This window comes from Silene latifolia, chromosome Y, assembly GCF_048544455.1.
Source record: "Silene latifolia isolate original U9 population chromosome Y, ASM4854445v1, whole genome shotgun sequence".
Taxonomy (NCBI): Eukaryota; Viridiplantae; Streptophyta; class Magnoliopsida; order Caryophyllales; family Caryophyllaceae; genus Silene; species Silene latifolia.
Window position 1 is genome coordinate 61,559,389 of NC_133538.1, and position 12,538 is coordinate 61,571,926.

The following is a 12,538-nucleotide window of genomic DNA, read 5'->3' on the forward strand; positions in this document are numbered from 1 at the left end:
GGTACGTTTCGAAATAGTCTTAGGTTCGTTTTACATATATTGTGGGTACGTTTCGTCTAAATAACCCAATCCCGATAACAAGGGAAAGGGTTTAGGGTTGGATTAGGCGGACCCGCGTTAGCGGTCCGCCTAATCCAACCCTAAACCCTTTCCCGTCCCGTTTTAGGATACCCGGTCCCCTCGGAAAGGGGTTCACCCTTTCCCTTTTTGTGCTCAGTTTACGGTTCCCGTTTCGATAATAAGGGAAAGGGTTTAGGGTAATCAAACCCTAAACCCTTTCCCCTCCCGTTTTAGGATACCCGCCTACTGTTTGATCCTTCTTACGTACTAGGTACGTTTCAAAATCCTCTTAGGTTCGTTTTACATATATTGTGGGTACGTTTCGACTAAATAACCCATTCCCGATTAAAAGGGAAAGGGTTTAGGGTTGGATTAGGCGGACCCGCGTTTGCGGTCCGCCTAATCCAACCCTAAACCCTTTCCCGTCCCGTTTAGGATACCGGGTCCCCTCGAAAAGGGGTTCACCCTTCCCCTTTTAGGGCTCAGTTTACGGTTCCCGTTTCGATAACAAGGGAAAGGGTTTAGGGTTCGATTAGGCGGACCCGCATTAGCGGTCCGCCTAATCAAATCCTAAACCATTTCTCGTCCCGTTTTAGGATACCCGCCCACCGTTTAATCCCTTTTACGTACTAGGTACGTTTCGAAATAGTCTTAGGTTTGTTTTACATATATTGTGGGTCCGTTTCGTCTAAATAACCCATTCCCGATAACAAGGGAAAGGGTTTAGGGTTGGATTAGGCGGACCCACGTTAGCGGTCCGCCTAATCAAACCCTTAACCCTTTCCCGTCCCGTTTTAGGATACCCGCCCACCGTTTAATCCCTTTTACGTACTAGGTACGTTTCGAAATAGTCTTAGGTTCGTTTTACATATATTGTGGGTACGTTTCGTCTAAATAACCTATTCCCGATAACAAGGGAAAGGGTTTAGGGTTGGATTAGGCGGACCCGCGTTAGCGGTCCGCCTAATCCAACCCTAAACCCTTTCCCGTCCCGTTTTAGGATACCCGGTCCCCCGGAAGGGGTTCACCCTTCCCCCTTTAGGGCTCAGTTTACGGTTCCCGTTTTGATAACAAGGGAAAGGGTTTAGGGTTGGATTAGGCGGACCCGCGGCGGTCCGCCTAATCCAACCCTAAACCCTTTCCCGTCCCGTTTTAGGATACCCGCCCCCCGTTTAATCCCCTTTAGATACTAGGTACGTTTCGAAATAGTCTTAGGTTCGTTTTACATATATTGTGGGTATGTTTCGTCTAAATAACCCATTCCCGATAACAAGGGACCCTAAACCCTTTCCCGTCCCGTTTTAGGATACCCGCCCCCCGTTTAATCCCTTTTAGATACTAGGTACGTTTCGAAATATTCTTAGGTTCGTTTTACATATATTGTGGGTATGTTTCGTCTAAATAACCCATTCCCGATAACAAGGGAAAGGGTTTAGGGTTGGATTAGGCGGACCCGCGTTTGCGGTCCGCCTAATCCAACCCTAAACCCTTTCCCGTCCTGTTTTAGGATACCCGGTCCCCTCGGAAAGGGGTTCACACTTCCCCCTTTAGGGCTAAGTTTACGGTTCCCGTTTCGATAACAAGGGAAAGGGTTGAGGGTTGGATTAGGCGGACCCGCGTTAGCGGGACGCCTAATCCAACCCTAAACCCTTTCCCGTCCCGTTTTAGGATACCCGGTCCCCTCGGAAAGGGGTTCACCCTTCCCCTTTTAGGGCTCAGTTTACGGTTCCCGTTTCGATAACAAGGGAAAAGGTTTAGGGTTGGATTAGGCGGACCCGCGTTAGCAGTCCGCCTAATCAAACCCTAAACCCTTTCTCGTCCCGTTTTAGGATACCCGCTGATGCGTGTCTTTTATATGATGTTCTACATCCCATTTTACACGCATTTCAGAGCTCATTCATGTAGTTTATGCTACATTTCTCCCTATTTCCGTCTACTTCCGTATTTTTGTACGTTATTGCAGAAATGTGAAGAATTCAGCGGAAATCAAGCTAAATCCGTCCCCGAGTATCCTGCATTGCATATGACGTGAAGTATTCACCCGAGGAACGAGCTTGGTGCGCAATTCAAGGCCCAAAAGACAAGTCCACGAGTTTATAGAAGTCAAGTAGCAGGCTCAGCGGTCGGTCGACTGCTACCTTCAATCGATCGACCAACCATCGGGTATCGATCAGACATCAAGCTAAGCGATCGATCGACCGCAACTTCGAATCGATCGACCAAGACGCTATTCCAGACGAGAATTAAAAGATCGAGATTTATCAAGCCCACTAGTTACTAGGTTTAGGAATTATGTTACGTATACTCTCTTTATAACGTAACCTAATTCATTCAGTTGATTATCAAGCTTTATTCAGTAGTTTTACATTAAGTTTTTACATACCGTTATTTATAATTAATTAGGGTTTGGGATTATTGTTAAGCATTGGATTTTTGGTTCTTATCAACTAATCTTTCCTCTGCAAATTCGGTATTCATCTGCCCTAATTTCAGTTTATTGCTTTATTTCATCATTAGTGTAGAATTGATAGTTAGATTCCCGCAACCAATTTTATCGTCTATGTTAATTGTTTACTTTATCGTTTCAAGCATGAATTCAGTAATTCTTATCGTTAATGTTATTGTTTTCGCCATTAGCATGAGTAGCTAGATTATTTGTGCTAGGATGTAGGCGAATTTTAGCGTAGGCGGCAAAGTATTGAACACGGACTGAATTCGCGTGTCAGTCGATCGACTGACATTCTCGGTCGATCGACTGACCTCGTGAGGATACCCTTCGTTTTAATTGATTTTATTGTTGTATTTAACGAATCGAATGCATGCGACCAGTTAGATGCTTAATTTATGACTGACCCATTAGATCGAAAGATAGGGAAAGTTATTTGACCACCAATTAAAATGACTAAACTGTGCTGAGATCGAAAGATAGGTGTAGTTTAGACCGTTAGTCACTTTTCAGGACGAGAGTCAGTATTAGTGATATTAGGGACCTATAGCGAGATCGAAAGATGCTATTTATTAAGAGTGGACCGAGAGGACCTCTTGTTTCCCGCCTCACTTGTGTTCGATTTAGACCTGTTTAGTATGCTGCCGCCGAAGCTCTAATGAACCGACCATCCTAGTACCCTTTCTTTATCTGTTTAATCCGTCTTTCTAGTTTATTATTTACTCTTAGCTGTAGACCATCTCAACTCAACCCCCACAATTGTTACTTTAGACTGAATTTAAATCAACTAGAATTTACATCTGCCTCTCTGTGGTTCGACCCAACTGCCGCTTGCTATAGTTGTAGTTGGAAATTATAAATCTTATTTTTGACACCTCACGACGGGTATCAAATTTTGGCGCCGTTGTCGGGGAGGCAATAGTTCTTATTTTAGTTGTTTTATTTTTAGTCTTTCTTAGTTTAAGGGACTTCTGTTCCTTAAACTTTTCTTATATTCTTTTTGTAGTTTCTTCTTATTCTTAGGTCACAGGGTGGTGAACTAGTACCATTTGATCCTGAGATAGAGAAATCTTTGCGCGAGTTGAGACGAACACAAAGGGTATTACCGACAGAGGAAGAGCTGAGTACTCTGTCAAGCTATTACGAGAATGACCTGTTCGAAGAAGACCCACATTCTTCACCTTGTTTCCACTTCTTCACCGAGACAGTTACTTCTCCAGAAATTCCAGTCATGGCCGAGGAAGCGAGTATAGCTAGTCATTCTGAGCCGACAGCTGAAAACTTATATAAGGGGTTCGAATTACCAGGAGATGCCAGGAAGTTCGAACCAAAACCTTCATACATCAATATGGTTGAGAGAAACCAGTTCGGGGGAGCTGCAAATGAAGATGCAGCTAAGCATATGGAGACCTTTATTGACTACTGCTATTCCATACCCCCACCAGCTGGCGTGACTCAAGACCAGATCAAGGAGACCATGTTTATCTTCTCCCTTCGTGATGCTGCAAGGGAGTGGTATAGAGATCTGGACCGAGCCGTTCATGGGATTACTAACTGGAATTCCTTGGCATTGGCATTCTACAAGAAGTACTTTTCTGCTTCAAAGACGATTGCTATTAGTGCCCAAATCACAAGTTTCAAACAAGGGCCAGATGAGAACTTCCACGAGGCATGGGTCAGATTTAAGAAGCTGGTGTGAACCATACCACACCATGGGTTCGAAAAATGGAGCTTGTGCAATCATTTATATAATGGGTTGTACGACGATCAGAGGGCCATTTTGGATGCTGCAGCCAATGGCAGATTTGCTGAGAACTTGGGAGCAACCCAGGGGTGGAAGATCATTGACGATCTAGCCACCCACAAGGCTGAGTATGGTAATTACAGAGGGAACCAGAGGAGAGCTGCTGAATCTTCCTCTGTTGCTGCGCTTGAAGCTCTTACTGCGAGATTTGACAAGTATGAACTAAGAGGAGTTTCTAAAGGTGGGATCTACCAAGTAAATGCTGTGTCAGACGGTCCTTTCGTCTGCGAAAGGTGTGGAGCTGAGGGACACGTTTCGAAGAATTGTCCTAGTCCCTTTGAGTCTTGTGCTGCCTTTCAACATTATAGGCAGACAAACACCTACTATGAGCCGAATACCCATCCAAACTTGAGTTGGAGGAGCCAAAATGTTCTGAACCCAACTCAAGCTCCGCCGCAGCAGCAACCCTATGTGCCCCCTCATCAAAAGCAACAACAATATCAAAAACCTCTCTATGTGCCGCAGCAGCAACAATCGCAAAATTCTGAAATTTCCGAGCTTAAGAACTTGTTGCTAAAGGAGTCCCAAGCAAGAGAGGCCGGGATGAAGCTACTAGAGAGCCAAATTGCTCAATTGGCTAGCAAAAGTAACACTCGAGCTCCCGGACACTTGCCGACCCAAACTGACCAAAAGGAGACCTTAAATGCCATCACTTTGAGGAGTGGGTCCACCCTTGAGGGTCCTGCCATGGTCGAGGACGCTGTTGAAAAAGATGAGCCGGAAACAAGTCAAAAGAAAGCTTCAACGAATAAATCAAAGAAACAGGCCTCTACCAGGTATATTAGTCGATCGACTGATATACCCGGTCGATCGACTGATACACGGGTTACAAAAGCTTCTGGAACTGTTCACCTCAGTCAATCGACTGAGCAAGGTGGTCGATCGACTGAGATCACTGCTGATGTCGAGGAATTTCGTCCTTCAATGCCCGATAATTTGAGAGACCATTTGTTCCGGGGCACGACAACTCCGAAGGTGTTAGGACTAGACCCGAGTGCTGATGGGTCCGTCCCGGTTCCGAAGTTTGACCCAATGACGGTCAATGGCTCACATTTGAGATGGTCTGAGGAGGGTTCAAGCTTCAACAAGGAGAAAGCAGTGGACTTCCAGCCTAAGTCCACAGATACCGGCACGCGCGATTTAGAGGAGAGGGCTAAGGTACTTCTTACAGCCCCATATCCGGAGAGACTAGTGCCAACAAAAGAACAGGTATCTTTCAATAAATTTGAAAAGGTTATCCGTAGTTTGAATGTGCAAGTACCTTTCCTTGAGTTGGTCAATCAAGTGCCTGCATACACTAAGTTTATGAAACAACTCCTGTCTAAGAAAAAGTCGCTTGAACATGTGCACACGGTCGCTTTAACCAAAGAGTCTTGCTCTTACCTGTCCCACACTGTACCCCATAAGTTAGAGGACCCGGGCAGCTTTTCTGTTCCATGCAATATAGGTACCTTCTCCATTGAGAAGGCATTATGTGACTTAGGAGCCAGTATAAGCGTCATGCCCTTGAGTCTAGCTAGGAAGCTCAAATTGACTAGGTTCGCATGGCCGATATGACGATTGGATGGCCGACGCTCCGCGGTCCAACCCATAGGAGTCCTAGAGGACATCCTGTCCCGGATAGGGAAGTTTTTCTTCCCTGTTGACTTTGTTGTCCTTGACATGCCCGAGGATGCTCATATTCCCATTATTTTGGGTAGGCCATTTCTGCACACTGCTGGTGCAGTCATAGATGTCGGTCTAGGTACCTTGACTTTTAAAGTGGGAAAGCATTTTATTGTCTTTGCCCAGCCGGCTAAGAAAAAGGACCCCATGTGGCATGTAACTTGTAATACGGTTTAAAAAGAAATCGTTTTTTGTGCTTCCCGAATTGCCTGTCTCTATTACTACTGTTAACCCCTCCGCCCCGCATCGGGAGCAAATTGGAGGAAGATTTGTCTATTTCTGATAATGCAGGGGGTGGTTTGGGGAAGGAAGTGCCGCAAGTTGCTCCAACTGTAACAAAGCCTATCATTCAAAGAGGAGGTCTTGGTTGCCTGAGCTATGGAATTGATGAGGTAGTTGATGACGAGCCGGTCAAGGCCAGAGAGTCTGATTTGGATTCTGACAAGCCCGAAGAGATCCTTGACTAGGGAGATGATGAGAGTGTTGATCCGTTGAGCCATACGGACGTGGAGGCTAAGAAGGGTGCAGCCGCTCAGATAAGCACCATTTAGGCTACCTCTAGTAGCCAGAAGCCGACGAAGTGGGCCATACCGTGGTCTTTCTTGATCAACTATTAGTTGATCGAGCTCTTTATAAACTTTAATTTATTTGCTTTTGTTTTGCTTTTGTCAAGACAAATTTTATTGCTTTTGAGTGCGCGAAAACTTCGCATTTTATTTCGCTTGCTTAGAAATTTTAAGTGCTTTAGACTTTATTCTGGGTTTTGCGCAATTTTGGGCGCGTATTATTGTGCACTTGCAGGTTTTTAGACCTCATTAGCTCAAGTTATTGAGCAAATACGAAGAAATAAGGAGTACAGCAGTATTCTCAGTCGATCGACTGGCCATCTTGGTCGATCGACTGAGTTGCACTTTCCAGGAGCTTCTGTTCCTGTTCATCTGGTCGATCGACTGCCCCTTTTGGTCGATCGACCAAGGACGCTGCTGTACCTGTTCATGACCTCTCCCCTGCTGTGTTTGGTCGATTTGCGGACTTTAGGGAGTTTTCTACTCCACTTTACTTTCCGTCAAATTACTTATTTCTTCTAACTTTCTCATTCGTGCACCATTTTACCGCTTCAAAATTGTTTTCTCAGTTTTATGCATGGGTTTTATTTGTCTTTCAGGTACCTTTTAGTAGCACTGCTAGCTACTGAAACCTCCTAGCTTACGCTGGTTTGGGGAGGTTTCCTTTGCCGCGCTTAAAGTCTTGTAAGTTCCCGATTTTCACTTCATGTCATTTTTTCTTCATTTTCCCGCAAATTCCCATTTCTCTTTTCTTCATTACATGATTTTGCACAATGGGGACATTGTGCGATTTGTTTTGGGGAAGGGTTTTGCGTCGCATATCATTTGCTTGCATTCACGTTTAATTTTGTTTTACATTGTTTATTTCATTTCTCTTATATATACAGAAAATCCAAAAAATTTGAAAATTTTTCAAAAATTCCATAAAATGCACGTTTATTTTAGCATATAGGTCGAGTCGGAACGGTAGTATTTCGAGGATGATATAGCATTTGCACCTGTTTTTGCCTAAGCCTTTCTAGATTAACATGTTATTAGTAGAATCGTAATTGCATATCTACGAGTTTTCGTTAATTATTTGCTGAACTTGAGACTTGACTTAGAAAATTGGCAAGCTACATCATATTTCTGAGTTATTAGAGCCTATAACTGGTGACATCTATGACCGGTTTATTTAGGAATGTGAGTAGTACTCCTTATGAGGCATGTCACATAAATGTGTATAAATATGAACCTGATCTGCTTAATACCTATATGCATTCGGTCTGTGGTTAGTTGACACATGTGGTAGAGGTTTCCCTTTTTCTCATTTTGCCCATAAACTCCACACTACCAAAAATATCCTTTTTGTCCTATTTACTACAACCTACATTTAGCCTGCCTTTGTCAAGCTAGTAGCCTGTGTACTTGGGGTTGTTACTCATTTTTGGTGGCATATGCTCTGTTCAAGATAATTTTGGGAAGATGAAAAGAAAGAAAGAAAGAAATAGAAAAAAGAAAAAAAAGGAAATGAAAAAAAATGATTCGGAAAAAAAAAAGAGAGAGTTCTGTACTGATTAAGCAGTCGATCGACTGCCCTTATAGGTCGATCGGCTGAAGGTCCGTGAAGAAAGGAAATCAATTCGCAAAATTCAATCCTTTATCTTTTGGCGATTTTTGCTCCCATGTTTTATTCATATTTTTATGGGGAGTTAGTTGATTACTTGTATCTCTGAAAATTGTGAGATTTGTGCTTGCTATAGCACCGTTTCATTTGATTATGAGCAAGAAGTTGGATGTTGCCATTTGGTTCCGTTTTGGTACTAGCTTGATCACCTGTACCTCCACTTTACCATAAATGTTTTGCCTCTTCTTACCCATACCTCACATATCCCATATATACCTCGGCATGTGTCATGGTCTCTTGTCGGTTGGAATGCGTATGTATGGTTGTAGAGATTATTTTCATATTACACTAGTAGAAAAAGTGCCATTGACATCGGTTATTTTGCCTCATTTACATCGGTTTTGTGGCGATGTTTATGGGGGCGACGTATATAGTATTTTTAACTAACATCGGTTGTAAAACCGATGTTAATGGCATACAATATACATCGGTTTCTTTCTAGAACCGATGTTAATAGCCTCTCATTTACATCGGTTTTGGTGCAAAACCGATGTAAATATCACATTATTTACATCATTTATTAACTAAAACCGATGTTAATAGGTATTTTTTACATCATTTATTAATTAAAAGCGATGTTAATAGTTTTTTTTTTATTAAAAAAAATTACATTTTGAGGCGTTTCTTATGGGAAAAACACCTCAAATAATGGGCAACCAATAAAGAAAAATTACACTTCCAAAGCCAATAATTCATATAAATAAATAATCCAAAAGTATAAATATACACGTGTTGTGAATATAAAAAATTAGATCTACACATAAAGAGATATTTGTAGTCTGACTAAATAATGATAGTAAGGTACAAAATGTCATAAAAAAACTAACATAATTAGTTTAATACTCCTCGTTTGCTCCCCTCCTTATATCTGAGCTCTTTCTAGCTAGCAACATTGCACTGAGTTCAGGACAGGATTGCCTGAAAAAAGGATTCCCATGCCTGAAAAGGCTGAGTAATGTGAAGTTTAGAAGACCCGTTGTCCCGAATCTAAGTAAAAAAAATAGTATGTACAAGTGTATAACAAGTGTACAACTTACCCTATTAGAGCAGCATCAAGGTATTTCAGGAGAATATCAAAACAAATTCCAAATGAGACAATCTGCATACAAAATCCAAATATTGTACAACCGCAAGATAGTCAAGGATCACCAAATGTTGTGATAATTGGAGTTGGAGTATAACTGACAATGAGAGTGCCTTGTTATTTCTGGACAACAATCAAGCTTCAAGCGTAGACCAACACTAAATGCACAGCCTAAACACGCCAAAGACAATAAACAATGAGCGGATATCGTCATGATATCATTGAAGGATTACCATAACTATCAACCCATGAAAGTTACAGCATTGTTACCTTAAGAAAAAATGCACTCGCAATTCGATTGATACAATCTACGATGCCCATGCTTTTCCAATCTCAGTCTGGAACTTCCCTGCGGCAGAATTCCATAATAACGATTCCAGTTACTACATTAATCTATCAAATTGGCATTCAAACCTATGCTACTCAGACTGAGCTGCAACAGACGAACAGAGGTGAATGTCAATGTTGACAACAGTTGCTTTGTGAAAACAAATATATATAAATGTATTAGGTTTAAGATGAAGTGCCTAATTGTTGTGCACTCGTGCATGAACAAGTGTCGTGCATGAACAACTAGCAAATGTGACATACTCAGTGACATACTCAGCTGCAAGTATCATTAACAACTATTTTGTGAAGTGGCTGTTTTATAACTTTGCCGACTGAGGAAATACGACCATTTTGATAACAATTATGTAACATTCAAGAATAGCTTAGGAGTGAGGCATCATAAACTAACATTACAATGATAACATTGAACACAAGTCGACAAGCCCACAAGACGAATACTAAAACCAACTGTCAGAAGATGGAGTGCCAAAAAGGAATCAAAGGAGCACACACGAAGAAAAAATTAAACATGCCAAACTGAGTGCTACACATACTCGTATGCTTGCTTCTCATGAGTCTGATTAATTTATACAAAAATGGAGAGATGTTGTTGACGTGTCTTAATAAATTACCATGAGTTGAATATAAGGCTAAATAACTCATTCAATTATGGAGAAAATTAAGTTAGCACTAACAAATATATGGACAATAGTGCAAGTAGCAAAAAACTATTTCATCATGTTGAAGCACACGAGCACATTTGTTCACTAACAAGGGCAACAAACATGATGATCAGACAAAAGGATTTAACAACACCTGACCAAGGTTTCCTAGTATATTCCTTACCTCTTTACAATTCCTACAATATTTTTTTTCTTTTCGTTTGAGCTTCTTTATATCCATTATGGTGCAATGATGATTGTCTGTTCTTAACTTAAGCTTCTATACCTCCATTAAGAGCAACATGAAAAAATAATATAAATGTGGAGTTAAAACAGGCGAGTTCACTGCCAACTTAGTTGCACACTTGCAAATTTAGTTTCCTGTTTTCTCATACTTATTGTTGCACCTTTCCATGACCACATGATTTACTTTGTTCATCAATCCTCTTGCATCTCCATCTCTTGGATTCATGTTCAATGACAAGATAAAGTAGAAATTACACTGAACAAGCACATTAATTCCTTTTCTCATCATATCCCAAATCAAACAGCTGACTAAACCATAAACATTTACTACATCAATCAGTAAGCTGTGTCTTGTAGTATGCGAGAGGTACAAACTGAAAGCGACATTCATTAATCAGGACAAAAACCCATCTAAAAAATTATCGATCCGTTGTACTGACCCAACAAATAATAACCCTTACTTATAATCTCATAAATCATACAATTAAATTGTTGCGAGTGAAAAAGGTATTCATGAAACATAATTAACCAACATAGATTCACTAATATCAACTCAATTATAGCATCGAAATCATCACTAGCAACAAGTAATGCAGTGACACTGTAAGCCACAAATAACACAGAATTAACAACAATTCACTACTCGACATTTCGCAATTTCAGCTTCTACATTGTCATTTAACAATTCAAACTCAATCAATCAGCAATTAAACACCCAAACTACAAGAAAACGCATTAACATCAAAAGAAAAGAAACAATCACACAAATTAAACCTCAAACAAACTAAACTACAACTTGAATTAATTAATGATTACCAAAAGCGTACGAGTTGCCGGATTATACTCGCATCGAACCATCTTATAACCATCGGGGTACCACGATATTTCATCTCCTCTCTGGTACTCTCTATCACTAATTAATCAATAAATTTAAAAAGGAAAAAAGGATCAAAAGGACAAAAGGAAAAAATAAAAAAATAAAATAAAAAGACATAAATCAATACAATAAATGGTGGCTTTAACTCGTCGTTGTACATCCAAAGGAGCAAAAATGGTGTTGAAGTGATGCTATCAATGGCGGTTGAGGGTGGTGATGGCGATCTGGTCGTTTGTGATATTGTGGCACGTTGAATGAAGGGCAGAAGGGGTAGGATGAGAGTGCCAAGATATGCGAGAAACTGAAAGGTTGTGTGATGAGGAGAAGTTAGGGTTATCTATTGATATTTTCCACTTAATGAGAACACTGTTGCATCGGTTATATGCTAAAACCGAGGTTAATGACATTTTTTTACATCGTTTTGTTTAGATAACCGATGTAAATAAGAAATTGCACACAATTGACATCGGTTTTGTATGAACCGATGTTATTTACGAGCATTTACATCGGTTCATCTAAAAATGATGTAATTATGGCGATGTTAATGAGACTTTTTCTACTAGTGTTAGATTGCAGGCATGTTCTTATAGGTCGTAGTTAGGTGAGAGTCTTTACAAAATGAATTCTTTCTATTCTCTTATATATTCACCTGTGCTTATGTGTGATATGAGCGACCCGTGAGAGTTCGATTTGACAAGTCTCTATGGTTGACGGTTCAGCAATATTTCTAACGACCCCATAACTCGTTTGCATGATTCATTTGCTAATTGATTGTTGGTTAATGCATTAAATTGGTTTAGGCTTTACATGTTGCATTTCGCTCTGAGATTGAACTCGTTCCATTAGGTCATTCGATCGAGTCTAGTTCTTGCTTGGGGACAAGCAAGGGTTTGGTTTGGGGAAGTTTGATGCGTGTCTTTTATATGATGTTTTACATCCCATTTTACACGCATTTCAGAGCTCATTCATGTAGTTTATGCTACATTTCTCCCTATTTCCGTCTACTTCCGTATTTTTGTACGTTATTGCAGAAATGTGAAGAATTCAGCGGAAATCAAGCTAAATCCGTCCCCGAGTATCCTGCATTGCATATGACGTGAAGTATTCACCCGAGGAACGAGCTTGGTGCGCA

At 40.9% G+C, this 12,538-nt stretch overlaps 1 long non-coding RNA gene across 4 annotated transcripts; it reads right to left on the bottom strand.

The window, feature by feature from the left end:
- Nucleotides 1–8,864: 8,864 nt before the first annotated feature.
- Nucleotides 8,865–11,782, bottom strand: LOC141626498 (uncharacterized). Of its 4 annotated transcripts, none has more exons than XR_012536078.1 (5): nt 11,534–11,782; nt 11,346–11,442; nt 9,562–9,640; nt 9,245–9,462; nt 8,865–9,155 (listed from the first exon to the last, which is right to left on the bottom strand). It is a non-coding gene; the product is annotated as an uncharacterized LOC141626498 (long non-coding RNA). The 4 variants fall into 4 exon arrangements; XR_012536079.1 differs by having other exon boundaries at nt 9,245–9,306; nt 9,394–9,462; nt 11,346–11,782; XR_012536077.1 differs by having other exon boundaries at nt 8,865–9,146; nt 11,346–11,782.
- Nucleotides 11,783–12,538: the final 756 nt, after the last annotated feature.